The sequence below is a fragment of the Leucoraja erinacea genome, chromosome 34, assembly GCF_028641065.1.
Source record: "Leucoraja erinacea ecotype New England chromosome 34, Leri_hhj_1, whole genome shotgun sequence".
NCBI classification, from domain to species: Eukaryota; Metazoa; Chordata; class Chondrichthyes; order Rajiformes; family Rajidae; genus Leucoraja; species Leucoraja erinaceus.
In genome coordinates, this window is record NC_073410.1 from 1,075,733 (window position 1) to 1,086,054 (window position 10,322).

Genomic DNA, 10,322 nt, shown 5'->3' on the forward strand with positions numbered 1-10,322 from the left:
ATAGCTCGAATACTCTAATTGTTGTTAGTCCCATGAGGAAGGAACAAACTAAAACACAATGTCTGATATCTGAACATTAATTGTTGCTGTACATTTGGATGCAATGACGTAGAGATCTGTCTTATATCTAATGAAAATGTGATCTGGCAGATGGGGGAAGGAAAGAAAAGACAACATGGGGACTACTTCTGCAGAAATCCATGCGGTATGAAACATTCAAGCTCAGATTGTGTGGACCCGTGAAGGACATTAGGAACAATATGGCACTCTGCCTAAAAAATTGAGAACAGTAAATATTGGAAACACTCAGCAAGTGTGTCCGAGTCTATGGGAAGTGAAACTGAGTTTGTCGTGAAATGTTACCTCCGTTTCTCCTCCCATTTAAGTAGCCTGATATGCAGAGGATGTCAAGAGTCAAGTCAAGAGTGTTTTATTGTCATGTGTTCCAGAAAGGACAATGAAATTCTTGCTTGCTGCAGCACAACAGAAGATGTAAACATAATACAGACCAGGAGATAAAGGTTCAATGTGTCTATACCCTGCCGTTGCACATCAGACAGGCGCCCTCACTGTCCATCTTCAAATCCAGTGTTAAAACACATTTGTACTCCCTGGCTTTTGACCATGCCTGAGGCTTTGCTTCTGTTTTTGGTGTTTTTGATGTTTCTTTATTTTACATGTTTTTTCCTACTATTTCTTTTAATTGTTATTTTTGGTGTGTATTAACTTTTTTGTCAATGATTAGTGATGTACAGCACTTTGTTGCAGCTATGTTTGTTTTTAAAGTGCTCTATAAATAAAATTATTATTATTATTATTATTATATCCACAGTGAACTTTCTATTCTACAGTACACAACTTTCTACAGTATTTTCTATTTTTAGTTAGATTTCAGGCAAGGTTTTTTTTTTAAATTTTTGTGGTTATTTTATGCCGGTAGGTTCTCTAAGATCTAAAACTGAAATGTCCCAATCATATTACATCAAACGTCAACAGGGAGATATATGCAGGAACTTTAAAATTCTTAAACATCAAACGTGGTTGTGTTCAGCTGTTGGGCAGGGCACAGTCATAGTCACACAGCACAGAAACTAATGTATTCCATGGCATGGGTTTATGTCAGAGTTTAGGGTCTTTTTCATGGATCTTTATGATCGATTAAGGATAAATGTGAAAGGAATTGCTTATAGCTAATTCCTTCAGACTACCAACAAGACTGGTGTGACAATGCATCTCACCCACTGCTGGCCAAATACCTGTCTGATGTCTACACGTGGATATGTGGGGATAGGGTGACATGGATCACGTGCAGGCAGAGCATATTAGTTTAAATTGCCATCATGTTCTACATAGATATTGTGGGTCAATGGACCTGTTCCGGTGTTGAACTCTCCTATGTTCTAAACCTTGCTTCAGAAAACATTTGAGTCTGCCCTTGCTGCAAATTAAAAATGACAATTGAGCTGTTTGGGATATCATTTAGAACAACAGGGAGGTTGTATGGAGGAACTTTAATCTTAATAAAAAAAGATAAGACACTTCAATATCTTTTGTTAAAGGAGCACTTTTGGAAATTATCTGTATTTGAAGGGAACTAATTGAAATCTTGATTTGATTCTTTCAACAACAGATGCAATGAATTATTCTTCCAAGATGAGACATTTTTATCAATGAGGTAAAGATTTCTTTGGCAGGAACTATAGAATGTACACCATGGTGAAACAGTGAAAAAAAAACCCATTGCTACTGTATCACTAGCAGTGAAATGTTATCATTAAGCTTGCCAAAAATGGGACATCTTTAATTGGACGATTGGATTTTATCTTGCACTAGATGTTGTGCTCTTTATCCTTTATCTGTAAATTGCAGACACCTTGATTGTAATCATGCCCAGTCTTTTCTTTGACTGGACAGAACATAAACACAACCTTTTCACTGTCCATCAGTACACGTGGCAACAATCAACAAAACAACAATAAAATATCATTGATAATAAATGATCAATGGAGGTCAGTTCTGAATGGTAGAGCATTCAACCGGAGAGGGACAAGGAGAAGGTGATAGGGCAAAAATTGGGCCAACTTTATATTTTAAAAAGTAGTTTAAATTTGACAGAGAGAGTAAACTAGGATCAAACTGGGATCCTGGTGGGGCAGCACACAGGTGCAATTGTGCTGTTAATATTGCATATTGAAAGTAAGCTGAGGGAAATGTGTGTGCAACAGAAGCTGTGGAGCCCAAGTCAATGGATGTTTTTAAGGCTGATTCAAAAATTAGTACTGGTGTCAGGGGTTAAGGGAAGAAGGCAGGAGAATGGGGTTAAGATGGAGAGAGAGATGGAACGTGTGAGCTTATGAACAGCAAAGAACACAATGCTGAACTCCGAAGTGAAACACAAGGTGTGGAGTGACTCATCAGGTCACCCAGCACCTGTGATGGAACAGGTAGGTGACATTTGGTGTCTGAAGAAGGGTCCCATCACCTGTCCATTCCCTCCACAGACGTGGCCTGACCTATTAAGCTCCTCCAGCATTTCATTCAGCACAGAATAGACTACTGACTAATAAATAAGTTAGGAGCAGTTTCTTCCTCTCGGTGAAATGTGATGTACAATCATTATAAAGTTATTATCTGGTATCAATTTAGTTGAAAATGAGTTGAATATATCTTCCTGTTAATTAAATTAATAACTTATCTTTTCAGGTTTTTTTTAGCTAATGCATTTTTGTCAAAGACCATATGCTAATTTATTATTATGCAATCATATCCTTTTGATGAAAACCTTAATCTCATATTTTTGTTCTGTCATTTCTAATTGCAGCTTTGTATGTGCTGAACCGTTCTTCGTCGATTTGGCTTCATGTGACAATTTACATCTGGGATTTTATGCCAAGGTTCAGTGTTATTCAGTTCTGTATACAACGTACATTTTCACCTTCTTTATGTTAGTTCTATACAATGTCACTGTACCTCCGTGGTCTTTGTACTCATCTCCCCCTCCAGATGAAAACCTGAGTTCACTCACTATTGTTGTCCAAATGATAACAAGACCAACTTGACTGGGTTAATCTGTTCAAATTGGATAGTGTTGGAGGTGGTACCTTTGGATAGATGTTGAGATTGATGCTCTCATTGGTGTGTGAATCCACATTATAGCAGGTACCTCTATACCGCACCAGTTATATCTCATCAACATCACTAAAGGTCTGTGCATTGTTACGTTATTGGTTTTGGGAGTTTGTTGTGTTTTCTACACTACAACACAATCTAAACTTCATAAATCCACACAGCACAAAAACAGACCCTTCAGCCCAACTTGTCCGTGCCAACCAAGATACTAAATCTATGCCAGTCCAATTTGCCTGTGTTTGCCTCATATGGCTCTAAACCTTTCCTATCCATATTCCTGGTCAAATGCCTTTTTAAATGATGTTTAACTGGCCTCAACTACCTCCTCTGGCAGCTAACTACATATACACCCACCCTCTGTATGAAAATGTTGCTCCTTGGGTTCCTATTAAATGTTTCCCCTCTCATCTTCAACCTGTGTCCTCTAGTTCTTGATTCCCCTACTCTGGGTAAAAGACTCTGTGTATACAACTTATATATTTCTTCAAGAAGAGTATAAAACCTCTCAGCCTCTTGCGCTCCAAGGAATAGAAACATAGAATGTAGGTGTATGAGTAGGCCATTCGGCCCTTTGAACAAAGTCCTAGCCTGCCCAATCTCTCTATTCCTCATATCCTCAGTCCTGGCATCATAAATCTTCCTCCATTCTTTCCACCTTGATGATATTTCAATACAATTGCACACAATTTAAAAACCATGTGTGTTTCAATGACAAGGAGGGCTCTATAGAACAGTGTGGCTTTGTTCACCACTTCTCAATTCTGAGTCAACTTTACACTCACTGGTGATGTAGGCACCTTTGTTTTGGATCATCTTACACAGTATTTCACTCTTCATGGATACATCATATTCTCCGATATGCTCCATTGACATTAAGTTCTCTATTCCCATGGTCACCAAGGGGAGTAACAAAAGCTTTAAATCATGAAAAACAAGATAGACATGAATAAATTCACTCTTTAAAGACAGTGATTTGATTAGTCATATCCATAATTAATTACGCACTAATGGATGTGCGTGTACTATATTACCAGACAGAAGAGAGCAGAGGTAGTTTAAGAATGAATCCAAGGTCTTTTCCACCCAGTGGTATCCTTCACTTGACAACACCAAAGCCCTGTCAATGTTGACATAAATATCATTCCCCATATTTAACATCTCCCAACGCTGCAGCATGTTAGTAATGACTATACAGCAGCTGACAATGGTCCTCTATCAATGATAACTACATCACAGAACACCTGCCTTTAGTCTACAAACTTGCTATTACATGGTCATGGCAACAAATGTGTTTGACCATTGTTGTGTCCTTCATTGGAACCAACCACTTTAATTTGCAGGAAATATTCACCTATGCTCACAGGCATTATGATACAGAGGCCATTCAGCCCATTGGGTTTATGCTAGCTTTCAGACCAATACCATACTCACACATATTTCCCTGTAATCTGTTATGGAGTTATATATCATGTGAACAGGCTCTTTGGCCATGGAGACCAAGCTAGTCCAATGGTCCTGTGTTTCACCCATGTCACTCTAAACATTTCCAATCCAGTATCTGCTGTTCTAATTGTACCCACGTGAACTTCATCTCTGGCGATTAGGTTATGAGCCCCCAATTTATGGACACCTCTACCTCTTGGTCGGCATGGAGGAGTTGTTCCGAAGAGCAATATTCCTCACCTACACAATCCTTATCCTCACCTACAAAGCCCTCCACCATCTGCCCCCCCCATATCTCACTGACCTCCCTCTCCCCCTACCAACCCTCACGGTCCCTCAGATCCACATCTCCTCTCGGTCGGTCTCCTCTCCATCCACAAGTCCACCCTCCGCACTTTTGGGCACAGAGCCTTCTCCAGCGCAGCTCCCAGGCTCAGGCACTCCCTCCCCCAACTGATCCGCAATTCCGTCTCCCTCACCATCTTCCCTCCCGCCTCAAGACCCATCTCTTCACCTCTGCCTATCCTTAGCCCCACGTCCCCCTCCCTTTTCATCTATGCATTATTGCCTCATATTGTGTTTTGTATTGAATTCTGTCTTTACTTTGTGTACTAGTCATGTCTCTACTATTTATTTCATTCCCCTTACATGTTTTTCCTCTACCTGCTAAATTTTTGTAAGGTGTCCTTGAGACCCTTGAAAGGCGCCCATAAATAAAATTTATTATTATTATTATTATTCCGTACCGTAGGATGATAATATTGGCACTAAGTAAAATCTGGAACAATTTTAAGGGCCTGTCCCACTGTACGAGGTAATTCAAGAGTTCTCCCGAGTTTCCCCCGATTCTTTTTAACTCGGAGAATGCCCGTAGCGGGTCCGTAGGACGCCGTGAATGCCTCGTAGCAACTCGTACGAGTAACGGTAGGTACTCGGGAAATCCGGTAAACTCGTGACGTTTTTTCAACACTGTGAAAAATGTCCACGAGCAAAGAAATACTTGTGATGAAAAAAATTACTTTTTACTCGTACTCTGGTATATTTCGCTTCACTCTTCCTCTTGTCTTTGGCCTGATTGTGTTTATGTGTAGGAAGGAACTGCAGATGCTGGGTTAAAGCGAAGAAAGACCCAACATGCTGGAGTAACTCAGCGGGACAGGCAGCATCTATGGAGAGAGGGAATAGGTGACGTTTCGGGTCGAGACCCTTCTTCAGACTGAGAGTCAGAGGACATAGAAACAAGGTATAGCATTGTATAGTCAAGTATAGTATTGGTTGATTTGATCAACAAGCATGCAATACAAAGCTTATCACTGGATCTCTGTACATGCGACAAGGTCAAACCTGGAACGCCATTTGCCCCATTCCCGGGGTTACGTCCGCGCCCGGGTGGGGTTAAAACCCCCTTTTCACGGGGCGACTTGACGCAAGAGGTAACCAGAGTTTAACATCGTGGGAACCTCGTGCGGTAACAGTACGGCACCGTGGACCACCGTGGCGCTAACGGCAGGTAATCGTGTAACTTGGGTACTCGGGAGAAAATTCAAACATGTTTGAATTTGTCCAAGAGTGACTTGTACACTTGTGGTTGAGCATTGCAACATTTTATGAACGTAGTGGCCAGTGCGATATCCGTAGTAACTCTTGCGGATACCGTGGGAACTCCTGCGAACGGCACAGCGGGGCTGGGGGGGGGGACTAGGATTGTAATATAGTTGTTTACTTGGTATAATTGTTTGTCTTGTAATATGATGGTGGGTTCTACTTTGTTTTATTTTTTATTGTAAATACTATTTTAATATTTGAATAAATATTTTTGATTCAAATAAAAAAATAAAAAGCCTGGAGCGCCCAGAACAGAAAGCCACCGGCAGTGGATTCTGTGCTGAAGTTACGGCGCGATCTGTAATCTCCGCCCTGTGTGACAGGAGGAACACCTGCGGGTTATATGTACCTGTTTGGACATCCTTAAACGGGGCACCGCGCCCGGCGGGGCGATGCTCTCTGATGCCTGGGCCACCGAGTCTCTGAGCTGTGGAACTGTCCGTGTACGTTGATCAAAAGGCAAATCCCACAGGTTAAGACCAAAGAGCGAAGGAAATAGGCAACGTTTCGGGATGAAACCCAAAGGAAATAGGCAACGTTTCGGGTCGAAACCCAAGGGTTTCGGCCCGAAACGTTACCTATTTCCTTCGCTCCATAGATGCTGCTGCACCCGCTGAGTTTCTCCAGCATTTTTGTCTACCTACGATTTTCCAGCATCTGCAGTTCCTTCTTAAACATTTAGATTTGCAGCATCTGCAGTTGCTGGAGTAACCCAGCGGGTCAGACAGCAATTCTCGAGAGAAGGATTTGGTGTACACCGTCTCAATGATGTTCCCCAATCGTCCCCCTTATTGCGACAGTTATCATCTCTGGCGTTTGATTATTACAAAGTGTATTTTTTTTCACAATCTATGATTTTTTTCTTTGTTCCCCCCCCCCCCCCCCCCCCCCCCCCCCCCCCCCCCCCATTCTAACAGATCTAGACATTGAGCAAAAAGTAGAGACACGGGAACTGCAGATGCTGGGATCTTCAGTAACACACAAAGCGCTGGAGGAACTCAGTGGATCAGGTGGATGTGGGCAGAACTAGCAATATAAGTAGAACTGAATGTGTACCAAGGAACTGCAGATACCGGTTTGTACAGAAGACAGACAAATATGCTGGAGTAACTCAGTGGGCCAGGTAGCATCACTGGAGTGCAGGAATAGGTAACGTTTCAGGTCGAGACCCTACTTCACACTTGTCAGACATCTAAAATCAGTACCCCGTCCCTACTCCCCCCCCCCCCCCCCCCCCCCCCATATCCCTTCATTCCTTTGGCCTTAAGATTTAAATGTAAAACTCTCTCTTGAAAGCATCCAGTGAATTGGCCTCTGTGGCAGAGAATTCCCCAGATTCACAACTCTCGGGGTGAAAAGGTGTTTCCTCAAGGAAGGGCGGGTGTGGACCGAGTGCCCCCACTGTCCCCCACCCCCTCCCCCCCTCTCTGGGTGGGATGTGTGCCGGACAACAGGCAGGCAGGGGAGTCCCGTACAGTGACCGCGGGGCCGGGGAGAGCCCGCGCTCGCTGCCTTTTACATAATCCAGGATTTAAGAGAACGCCAGATCTATAAATCCATTCACTTTTAGTTTAACGGGAGAGAATCTGTTCACGGCCAGGCCACAGCCCGATAGAACATTTAAATCTGTGACCCAGAGTCATTTGTCCCCGCGCTTTCAACATATTTTTTAAGGTGCCATTTTATGCAAGTTTATGCAGCTGATAATCTACAAATAATGTTTTCAAAATCCATAGAAAATCGAAAGCCGCGGCCAAAGATCACCATTAACTGCGGCAGAACGTTAATATATTGTGTGCGACTGACGGCGAAGGCGCTGCGCATCTATTGCATAATTTATTATCAATAGACACATGTTTTCGAGAGAGTGTTATGTCAAGAGAGGGTTACATTTAGCTCTTGGGATTCAAATAATCACGGGATATGGGGGAGAAGCAGGAACGGGGAACTGATTTTGGATGATCAGCCATGATCATATTGAATGGCGGTGCTGGCTCGATGGGCCGAATGGCCTTCTCCTGCACCGAGTACTATGTTTCTATGTTTCTATAACGCGTGGGCAGAGGGCTGTGGTTACCGGAGCGCGGTCAGGGCGCCACTAAATCACGGCCAGGCGCCGGTTCATTACTATTCCAAGACGCTGCTAACTTTCTCGGTGACAAAAGCAAGGGGAGGATTTGTCTGCTGGAGGTAGTTAGTTGCTGATCCGTGAATTCGGCGCCAATCGACATCACGAGTCTTCAGGGCATCGACTATAAAGAGGTTACGATGGTATTAAAGCCAATCACCTTGACTCATTTGCCGTTTACGTGAAGGAAATAAAAGTTGGAAACGGAGGCGAGATCTCGCCAACATGAAATTAATTCCCGCCGAGGTGATGGGTTGCTGAGGTGCTGACAGCATAGAACAGTATGGGAACAGGCCCTTCGGCCCACAATGTCCATGCCGACTAATCTCCTGTCCCTGCACATGATCCGTATCCCTCCATTCTCTATTTATCTTCCACTATAATGTCTGCCTCTCGATATCCATCAGTCCCCTGTCACGACTTTAAAGAAGGGTCTCGACCCGAAACGTCACCTATTCCTTCTCTCCAGAGATGCTGTCCGGCCCGCTGAGTTACTCCAGCATTCTGTGTCTAGCTGTGACCTCTATCGGGTCTCCCCTCCACAGATGACGACCCGAGAACTCTTCGCTGCAGAATGACCCTTGCCTCATTCATGCGTTATACCCTTGGCGTCAAGAATTCCACCAAAGCCTTCAGTGACGACGTGTTAACCCGGGACAGTTATCATTGTGGACCCAGTCTTGGAGTCGTGCTGAATTAGTCCCGGAGCTCAAACTATAGGGAACCGCTCACTGACCGGGCGGACGGAGCCGTCATGACTGGCGGACCGGTGTCGAGGTAGCGTGAACCAGGTGAAGATGTAGGAACAGTTGTGTGACTCGACTGGCGACACACACACGCACACACACACACACACGCACACACACACACACACGCACACACACACACACACGCACACACACACACACACACACACACACACACACACACACACACACACACACACACACACACACACACACACACACACACACACACACACACACACACACACACACACACACACACACACACACACACACACACACACACACACACACACACACACACACACACACACACACACACACACACACACACACACACACGCACACACACACACACACGCACACACACACACACACACACACACGCACACACACACGCACACGCACACACACACACACACACACATTCTGCACAGGTCGTAAAGCAACTTTATATTCAGCGGTGCATAAATTAATTAGGCGCATTTAATAACTAAAATATCATTATATTCCACCCTAATATCATAAAGGCTTGACGCTGGGGAGACGCTTAATAGTACAGTGGGCTCTAACAGGCGATTATCCCCGCGTAATGCTATTACAGAACCAATTATGCACCATTACACTTGGTTTTTTTTTGCCGTTTATATGATTTAGCCCAATCCCGCGCCCCGACTTGAAATTTTCAGAGTGAGCTTAAAATGCAATTTGCAGGAGGCGGGACACCGCGCGGTGCCTGTTTCCGACTCTAATGCGTTGTCGAAATAATTTCATCGCGTCCCCTGCACATCATTTACTGGGAGTAGCGGCGTAAATCGATGTACCCCTTGCTGGGAACATCATGGCGATGTGGGGACACGACAGCGAGCCTGTCACCGCCTCTTCCCACCAGCGGATCGCCCGCTCCAGTGGGTTATTGTGGGGTCTCCAGCAACTGTACATGTTGGCATTTTCACCAAGTGACCGATTAAGGTCCTCACTACAACCGCCGCCTGTCCGTTCCTCTTCACAGATGCTGACAGAGTGCTGGCGGCGATTTAGGAGGATGTTGCCAGGACTCGAGGGCCTGAGCTACAGGGGGAGGTTGAGCAGGCTAGGACTCTATTCCTTGGTGGAAAGGAAGTCAAGGGGTGATCTTATGGAGGTGTACAAAATCATCAGGGGAATAGATTGGGTGAATGCATAAAGACTTTAACCAGAGTAGGGGAATCAGGAACCAGGGGACATAGGGTTAAGGTGAGAGGGGAAAGATTTAATTGGAACCCGTGGGG